Source organism: Hordeum vulgare, chromosome 7H, assembly GCF_904849725.1.
Source record: "Hordeum vulgare subsp. vulgare chromosome 7H, MorexV3_pseudomolecules_assembly, whole genome shotgun sequence".
In the NCBI taxonomy this organism is placed as follows: domain Eukaryota; kingdom Viridiplantae; phylum Streptophyta; class Magnoliopsida; order Poales; family Poaceae; genus Hordeum; species Hordeum vulgare.
The window spans coordinates 320904451-320914019 of NC_058524.1; the positions used below are offsets into that span (position 1 = coordinate 320904451).

Below are 9569 nucleotides of genomic sequence, written 5' to 3' on the forward strand. Positions count from 1 at the left end.
TTATCTTACTGCTAGTTTACAGGTAATTTTGCTTGGTAGCCTCTTTTTTCGTCCTGAAGTCATGTGATGATTGCTGATTTGGTTGTGTATTCATTGGCTGGATGAAAGGATCATCATGTCTAACAAACTGATAATGTTGATAATCTAATTTCTACAAATTATGATATTTAATTTGTTTTAAGCTTATTATTCATATACTTCAGTTGTGTTTGGATTTTCTACAGGTATTCGATATATGACATACGCATGTCTTCGCCTCGACAAGTCAAGGATCACATGTAAGATCTGTATCTTTTTATTACGGGAAGAGATTTTTCGCTTGTTATGCACGAACAGTTTCGACCATTATTTTCCTTATATTCCATTAGGAATGTATATCGAATTTAAGGAAACAAAATAACCATTCTCACTACATGTTTGGTTTCTGACGAGATTCCCATCGGATCCTTCATTCCAAATGGGACCTTATATTTCTCATGGCATGTTATCCCGGTCATACAGAATAGTACCACTTGGAGCTGTTCTAAAAGTGTATTATGTATTCATTGGAATCTTGCAACTCCAGATCAGAATAAGCTTTATACACAGGGATATGAAGCTTGACTAAATCATAAAAAAATGGCTGATCATTCTTGTGCATGTAAGTATGTAACGGGTGTTCTTTATTTATCGTAGGTATGGCAGTCCAATTTTGAATATCAAGTGGCACCAGACACTTAATTCTACCGAACCTAAACTGATAACTGCTGATAAGCATATAGTGAGAGTTTGGGATCCTAATATAGTGAGTTCCATCCTTCTCTGAAAGTGCTAAACCTCATTTTTTTCGTGAGTGACGTTGATTTCTTTGTTAGATGACGATGACCTCATCTCACTATTTCATATTTAGGGAAACAACATGACTATCATTGAACCTGATAATGGCTCTATCAATGATGTTTGCATCTTCTCGAATAGTGGTTTAATGCTATTAGCCCTGGACAACAGCCAGATACCCGCCCACTTTATTCCTGCACTTGGCCCTGCTCCAAACTAGCAGGTAAGATATTCTGCTAGTTTACAGGTAATTTTGCTTGGTTGCCGAATTGGGGATTTTTGCCGGCCCGACCCTGCCTTGAATCTCATGCTAGCTAGCTCTATGTCTCGATGTGCTAGCCCTGCTGACGACCCGGCAGATCGTGGTGAGGCGGCGAGGCGGCTGCAGAAGGGTGTGTTCTCTTCCTCTGATTCAGTGCTCTCCAGTGCTGGTTTGTATGGAGATCAGATATGTATTGAAACTTACATGGTGGCATTGCAATGCTGATGATTGATGATGCACGGAAAGGGAGATTTGTACCTATAGGATATTCTATTTATAACATAAATAACGCTAATATCTTTCTCCAGTGGTGTTGGTGGTTGGAGTTCACCTTAAATAGCTTACTGAATGAAATGTCTAGGATCTGTGAAAATACGCTTCAAATGCATTGGCCTTACCTAGTGACCACTTGTTGTAATCATGGAATAGAACCTCTGTTGACATATTGTGATGGTTACATTTCTGTACATAGGGTAAATTGCCAAACTCATGGTTGGAACATTAATGTTATGTATTTACATACATCCCATATGAAAATTTCTCTTGTTTTGGTACCTAATTGAGAGGACAATGAAACCTGCCATTTCAACCATGTCAATAGTTAAATGATTTAAATAACTAACCATAAAAGGCCACAAAACAAAATGCCGAGAATACCACACGGTGTGAGTAGTTCCAGGACCCGACGTAGAGGGACAGTCTTGGTGAGTGTAGAGTGAGGTTTGATAATGGCTACTTAAAAAATGAAGGCTGTGAAGGCAAAATAATACATACCGTACTAAAGTTTGGCGTAATAGTCTTTCTCAACTCCAGGGATGATAACCAAACCATATCCAGCCAACCAAACAACTTCTCGTCACGACCAGGTTGAGCACAAAGCTTTTAATGGGAAATGTAGAGTGTAAACTAGGAAACCACTCTTGCATCCTAAGAGGCCATCCCTTGCTCAACCTTGTTGTAGCCCTCATGCTGGCTGGCTCTAGCAACCATTCACACCCATAATGATATAGGCTGACAAACTTTAAGAATATTGCTAATACTGGTGATGCTTGAAATGAATAAAATACATATATGGTTTCTTAATAGTTTCACAGAAATTCATAAATATTGTTCATGCAGGTCACTTGCCAACTAATTGGTATTGTATTTGAGGATAAAACTCCTGAGGAGGTTCAGGTGCGTATTGTATGTTCTTAAGGTATTTATGCACCATAAGTTTTCTCACTTGACAAATCTGAATCTGTCGAAGAAACGGATCTATGTACCATAAGTTTTCTCAATTTCTTTTGTTCTTTCTCCCTGTTTTAATTTTAATTTTCATCGCCTTATTTGATCCTTTATAGGCCAACCACAAAAAGACCAATAGAAAACCGACTTAACTTCCAATAGTTCACAGGTCTTTGCTTTGCTCAGTTATATTTATTTTATGCTAAGAGCTGAACTAGATGACTTGATTATGGCAGAAGGGTAGAGCATATACATGCAGGCTAGACTGTAGAAGTTATACATGGACTTGATTATGGCGAAGGGGCAGAGCATATATATATATATAGAACAGGCACTATCTACCAATACGCATGTCTATATTTTATGTTTCCCTTCTAAGAAGCAGAAGGTAACTATTGGAAACATCAATTTTAGTGGAATATTTCATACTGATATAACTTATTACAAGCATCTTATATACACGCAAGATTACGTTAACCCGAACATAAGAAATATCTTGAATTTTCATGGTTGCAGATAGAACAAAACATGCCAAATAAACTATGATCTAATTATTCTTTTATTTCCTGCCTAGAATACCTCATTTGTTACTGTAATATAACAACCACAGAATGTGTTGTTCTAGCCTGAATTAAAATAAGTAAACAATACATGACAAATATTCTGGAGATTCTTATGTTTTGAACTCCATAGTTTGATTATTTTAACCGCAGAATGTGTTGTTCTAGCCTGAATTTATTTATTACATGTATATTCTAATATTTCATTATTTTTGTATGCTTTCTTATGTTTGATTATTTTAATTACCAGGATGATCGAAGCACCCAAAAGAAGTAGAGGACAGGACGGGAGGAGGGAACAAGAAGCTTTGTTTATCATTGATGTTATGTGTGATCAACAAAAACATGTGCTTCTCATTCAATCCTTGTCGAACTATGTTGATGTGTGATTATGCACTGGTTGGGCCCTTTTTCTGTACATCCGTACTTGTAGAACTATTTTGTTGTGCACTTGGTGGGCCTTGAACCTTTATTTGTAGAGGAGTCGATGGATGATGTATTGTAATTCATGTGATGTGCTACTGAAATGAAATATATACAACTAATTGGCAATCTTGTACTTGTTTTTTAATGGGCCTATCCTGAGATATACATGCTTTTGGTAAAATAATGCATCAGCCTAAACAATTCATACATTTTTAATAATTCAATAGTATTGGTGGAGGCCCATGTATACTAGATTATTGAATTGGGCTGTGAAATTTATGATGATTCCATTTGGTCACTAACAATGCTATGTCGGCACAGCCACGTCAGATCCTACGTGGCGCACACAAATAGGTAATGACCAAATAAATTTTTTTGTCAATAGAGATCTATGACCAAAATTAGAGAAAGGTCAAGTTTGTTCATTCTTGACGACCAACTGTTGACCTTGTAAATTTGGTCAAAAAAAGGTCAATAAACAACAACAATGACGAATCAATGACCAATATAGGGAGTCATAATTGACCTTATTTCTTGTAGTGAAACTATTCCTTCACCATAACCCTCAAAGGTGAAGAAAGTGACCCCGTCTACATTAGACATGAAGAAGACTAAAGCTGCTAAGAAAGAAGCAAAGAAGAGAGAAGCTTGAATGACCTGAGAAACCTCACAGGCTAAACGCGAAAAGGTCACTCGGTTAGAGTCTTCAACTGCCCATGTGGATGCTACTCCTTTGAATGTAGCTCCATCTTACTTGACCGTTCCCTTCGGAGCTGACTATGTCATTCCTGAAGATGATGAAGAAATGGAGGATGCTGAAGATGAAGAAATCATGGATGAGGAAATACAGATTGACAATATTCCTGAGTCCACCATTCCTCCAAAGACCACTGAAGAACAAGTGGGTGATGATGAAACTGGGTACAACACTCCAGTGATTCATGATGATTTTTGGGAAGAGACTCATCCTCGCTCACCCAGGTCAACTCAAATTCCCCCGACTCCTGCTGCAACTAAAATCCTCACAGGTTCTGATGGGAAAACCTTTCGTGAGGAATCTGCTCAAGAATCAGCTGCATCAGCTGAAGAAAATGCAGCGAAGAATACTGCAACTGCCTCCTCCAACAAGAAAATTCCTCAAGCTGAGGAAAATCCTCAAACTGAGGAAAATGCTCAGACTGAAGAAAATGCTACTGCGCCCAACACTGAAACTGCTATCTTTGTGGTAAACACAGAAACAACAATGATAGTGCCTACTCCTCAAGAACAGCAGCATAATCTTCAACCAGAGCAGAATCAACCTCTTCAAACAAAGCGCCTGCAACTGAATTGCTCCGAGCTCTTCCAATCTCAATTCCCTCAGAGAACGCAGTGATGATGTATGATGACCGTGAACAGCCCAACAGACTGATGGAAGTCCTCATGAAGCCTTTGTCCAAGGACCAACCTCCAAGGACTCGCTTTCTGGTACAAGACTTGAAGTATGAGCCAAGAACAGTCTACGGAATCTTTTCTTATGCCATTTCTCCTATCAACAGGCATGATGATGAAGAAGATGTCATAGGCATCACAAAGAATATCCTGTTCAATATCATCTATGGCATACATATGAATCTTCATGATTTCTTCTTGAGGACTTTGGCTCACAATGCCATGTCGCCATTTGAATTGAAGATTTATGCGCCGTGGATTATGAGATTCATTAGAAACAGGTCAGGCATCAACTACAAACCTGATTTTCAGAATCACCTCGGATATCTACCTCCGATCAAAGTCATCAAGAAATCATTTGAGCCTGTTCAAGGTAAAGGCAAGTCCGTCATTGATGAAGGAAATTGGCCCCTTGATGGCCAATTTCGCAAGGCAGACTCATATTCTTCATAAGATGACACTGCTACCCAAGATCCTCCAAGCCAAACTGCCCCCAGAGTGATGAATAATAGAGAGCTACTCCTCAGTCTTCATCAGAAGGTCGATCGGAATCACAAGTGGGTTAAATGTCAATTCGCTGCCATTGTGGAAACCCTCAATGAAACTTAGAATGCTGTGAAGAAAAATCATTATTATCTTCTTGAGGTGTTTGATCGAACCTAGGCCACCTTGGATCATCTGAAGACTCAAGAGGAACTTGAGGAATTGGAGTTTACTCAAGACTTCGACTGGTCGTGGCCTCCTAAGAAGAAATTCAAGCCAATTCGAGTTCCTGATTTAGTGGAAGCTTGTTTTCTTCATTCCGCACTGCTGAGTCAGATAAAGAACCACAAGACACTTCTATTGGTTTAAGGAATAAGCATGTCTCCAAGAATCCTCACGCCTCTTCATGACCCAAGAAGTGAAATTCTTCAAAGGGCGTTAGTTCTCAGTTTTGTCCCTTTTTCGTCAGTTGATGATAAAGGGGGAGAAATCTAAGAATTAGTCTTCAAACGAGATCTATTTTGGGGCTTATAAACATTATTAAGTTACAAACTCTTGGTTCTTCTGAAGTGTATTGATGTAATGAGTTGTAACTTAAGCCCGGTGGTGCTTCAACTCTTTTGAACGTTTTTCTTCGCATGCTTATTCTTCATACTATATTAATGCAGGCATGCTGAAATTCGCCAGACACCATTTTTCATCATGCATTTTCAAATTCCTCATATCATATGTCAAATGTATGCATGATTTACAAGATATAGGGAGAGATCTCCATGATATAAATCATCAATGTGCATCTTCTGTACAACGCAAATTCCTCAAAATATGCACATCTTCAGGGGGAGTCTCTTTGTATCTTGATTTCAAATTCCTCAAACTCAGTATTTACAATTCATATTTTTATCCCCGTTGAAAATTTAACCTAATTATCATCAACCACCAAAAAGGGGGAGATTGTAAGTGCATCAAGTGCCCTTAGTGATTTTGGTGGTTTGAAGACTTATATGTTAAGTGACTAATGTGTTTATAAGTGTACATGGGCTCTATAAGTCAGTGAGGAGTTTGAGTTATACGATGAATATCGACTCCTAAAAATGTATGTCTTCGGCTGAAGAAATTAGTCTAAAGTTGAAGACTTTGATCGCGAAGAAATTGCAATGAAATTGATATGCCTCATGAATATAATGAAGATGAGGAATTCGGTGTATTCTGAAGAAGTTAGTCTGAAGATTTTGAAGCATGAATATTTACTATTTCTGTTTTATTTTCTTTACACTTGAGTCATAGGATCACCTTACTGTTAAAGGGGGTCGAAGTAATACTACGGAATGAATTTCCTCATGATGCTCAACCCAAGCCTAAACCTACAAAAGCATCAAGTGAGGAATATGAGAGACATGAGGACTTTCACAGTTGAAAGTTCCAACCATTGCCGCGACATGCGCCACCTCACTGATCTTATCCACCCAACGGTCATAATATTGAAGGGCATTTATGTCAAATCATGTCGGGATGCTCCCAGGCTATAAATAGCCGCCCCCACAACCACTAGTTGGTTGGCTGCTCCGATAGATCCTAACACTTGTCATTTAGAGCAACCCAAATTCCTTAGAGTCTTCGAGAGAAAATCATCAACTGTGGAAATACCCCAAACTCCGAACCCCAAACCTAAAACCAAGTGATTGAACATCACAGAAGAATTTGTTCCTGTGTGGAACTGAAGCCTTTTTCCTTTGAGAACTGTGCATCCTCGAGACGGTTAGGCGTCATGGTCTAGAGCATCCAGCAGTCAATTGTGGATCGCCGGGGTGAACGAGTTTGTGAGGGTTTGGAAGTCTGCCCTCAAGACTTACCACGAGTGTTGGGCGAGGATTGTGTGTCCTTACCTCAAGGAGAATACGGTAGGGACTCTGTGTCCTGGGACTGTGTGTCCTTTGGTTTCAATACCAAGCCACTCCAAACCAGAAATACAACTATCACAACAGTTGGAACTGGGTCATCAACAACTATCTTCATCGTGATACGGGTTCTATTTCTTCAACTCTTTCATTTCCTCAGAATCGTATGTTGAAGACTTTCATCTCCGCTGTTTGAAAAATTTGTCTGAAGAATTTCTCTGAATTTCCTCAACCTCAAATTCTTCATTCGAGTTAATCTTCACCTGCTTTCTGTGTACCTGCGTATTGTGCAAACCGATTCTCATAATCTTCACTAAGTAATCTGCTCTAGTAGTCTTTGCACTTCTGATCCTGCGCTATTTCCGCTGCATGTAATTCATCATTGAGGAATTTCCTCACAAGGAATTTCCTCAGTGATGAATTTCTAAAAATATCCTATTCACCCCCTGTCGGTGCACTTAAGACTGGGGTCTGTAGTGCCCCAGAGTTGTGGACGGGCGTGAAGAGCCCCTAACGGCAGGGTGTGGCAGAGTCCAGACAAGATGCACCCCCAAGGTTGACAAGGCCTCGGCAAGCCTGCCTTGCCAAGAAGATACCCAAGGCCACGTTGGTTTAATGGACGTGATGAACGCAACAAGAACAAGTCCCCGGCGAGCCTCCCTCGCCGGGAAGACAGCCAAAGCCCCCGGCAAGCTTCCTAGCCGGGACGAAGACCGAAGGCCCCGGCAAGCACCCTTGCCGGGATGACGTGGCTAGGCACTGGAGGGCTACCGCCCTTGCCATAGTGCCACCCCCCCCCCCCCCCGAATTCCAGTGCATTCCGCATGCGCCAGCATGGCGTCTAGGTGTCGAACCACCTGGACACATGTCTTCACCAGCACTTTTCTGACAAGGACAAGACGTGCATTTAATGCACGTGACAGCGGTAGATGGATAAGCACCGCTCTAGGTTCACTGTAACATCTCGTGAACCTACCATCGAGCATTGTAGGTGACCCCTTTGCCTATAAAAGGAGGCCCTTAGCTCATTCACAAGGGGTTAGACTCTTGGGAGATTTGCCAAGAAGACGGTTATCATCACTGTAACAAACAACAACAAAATGCTTAATACGATAAGACGAGCAAGACGTAGGATTTTATGCGTAAGCGGCCCGTACCTGGGTAAAAAGGCTTGCCGGGTGTTGATCGTTAGATCTGCTCTTGACGTTGTCTTTCCCCGCCCTACGCTCACAAGGGAATCACGTTGATCCCCATAGGTGTCGACCTAGCATCTCCGACATCTTTGGCGCGCCAGGTAGGGGGCGGGGGAGAGACGCGGCGAATCGGAGCTAACTCAACACCGGCTCCATCGAAGTTTGGGCGCTACGTCGCGTTCCCCCGGAAACGGGGTACCGCGGCGGGCACCCTGTTCTGCTACGGCTTCCAAAGGCCTGCGCGTGCGCGTTGCTACATGCATGCGCGGGGCAGGGAGGCACAGGCTCCAAGAGCAGCGTCACTCGGGGGCCGACGTGCAGCTGTCGAGGGCACTCTTGGGCTGTTCACACAGGCCCCGGCGCATGCTCCGGTGGACACACCTCCGTGGAGCGATGCATAGTCGTTGACGATGCGCCACACGGTACCGAAGCCTCGGCGTGCTCTCTAGGGCGAGTGGTGCGCCCCTGAGAGCGTCGCATCATAGCCCAAGGACGTGCTCGGGTCTCCGTGAGCACAGCCTAGCAAGAGAAAAGCTAAGGGGTTAGCCCCTGGCTGGCTCCTTCTCCAAGCGACGGTCACGGACCGTTGGCAAGAAGTCCTTGTCAGAGAAAAGACCGCTAGGAGCGGTGATTCCCTGCTTGCCGAGGGCTCCGACGCCCTGGCAAAAGATTCAAGCGCCTCGCGACCACGGCACAGACATAAATCTTTTTGAAGATAAAGATCCAGATTTGAAGTAGATAGATTCTTTGTTCTTTCCCTTTGGAAGTTTACAGCCTTTGTGTGTGGAGTTTGCGCGTACTGGGACCTTCCAAAAGTTCAGTGCACCTGGTCTTTCTTTCGAACTCGTTCAAACAACATGAACGGCCACAGAGCGCCTTCAAACAGTTGCGAACCTGATCAATAGAGCAAGCGGCTACGTAGCACTCGATTTCGTCTCAAGCTGCGCTTGGCGATTTCCATGGTTGCGCTGAACGCGGCGAGGAGTCTTGTCGGTAGTCACGGCAAGCTCCCGGATTATGCAAAAATGAATCATACAAAGAACGGAATCGAAGAAGGGAAAACAGTCTTTTTCATTCATATGAATGGATACATTTGGCTTCACTTACGAAGCGTGGTAATCCCAACCTGAAGACCGTGTCTTTTGACGAGGACCGATCCGCACGCAAGAGTGAAGTTCAAAAAGACAAAAAGGCGGAGCCGGCGACGCGGTTAGAGCTGGCCCCCCGGGGCCAGTACCGAGCCAGCGAGAATGAGACCGCCCCCGACGGGCGT

The 9569-nt window shown here is 42.6% G+C and overlaps 1 long non-coding RNA gene across 1 annotated transcript; it reads left to right on the forward strand.

Annotated features, from left to right (window-relative positions):
- Positions 1 to 248: 248 nt before the first annotated feature.
- LOC123413259 lies at positions 249 to 995 on the forward strand. The gene is made up of 3 exons (XR_006613705.1): positions 249 to 278; positions 676 to 784; positions 890 to 995. It is a non-coding gene; the product is annotated as an uncharacterized LOC123413259 (long non-coding RNA).
- The last annotated feature ends 8574 nt before the right edge of the window (positions 996 to 9569 follow it).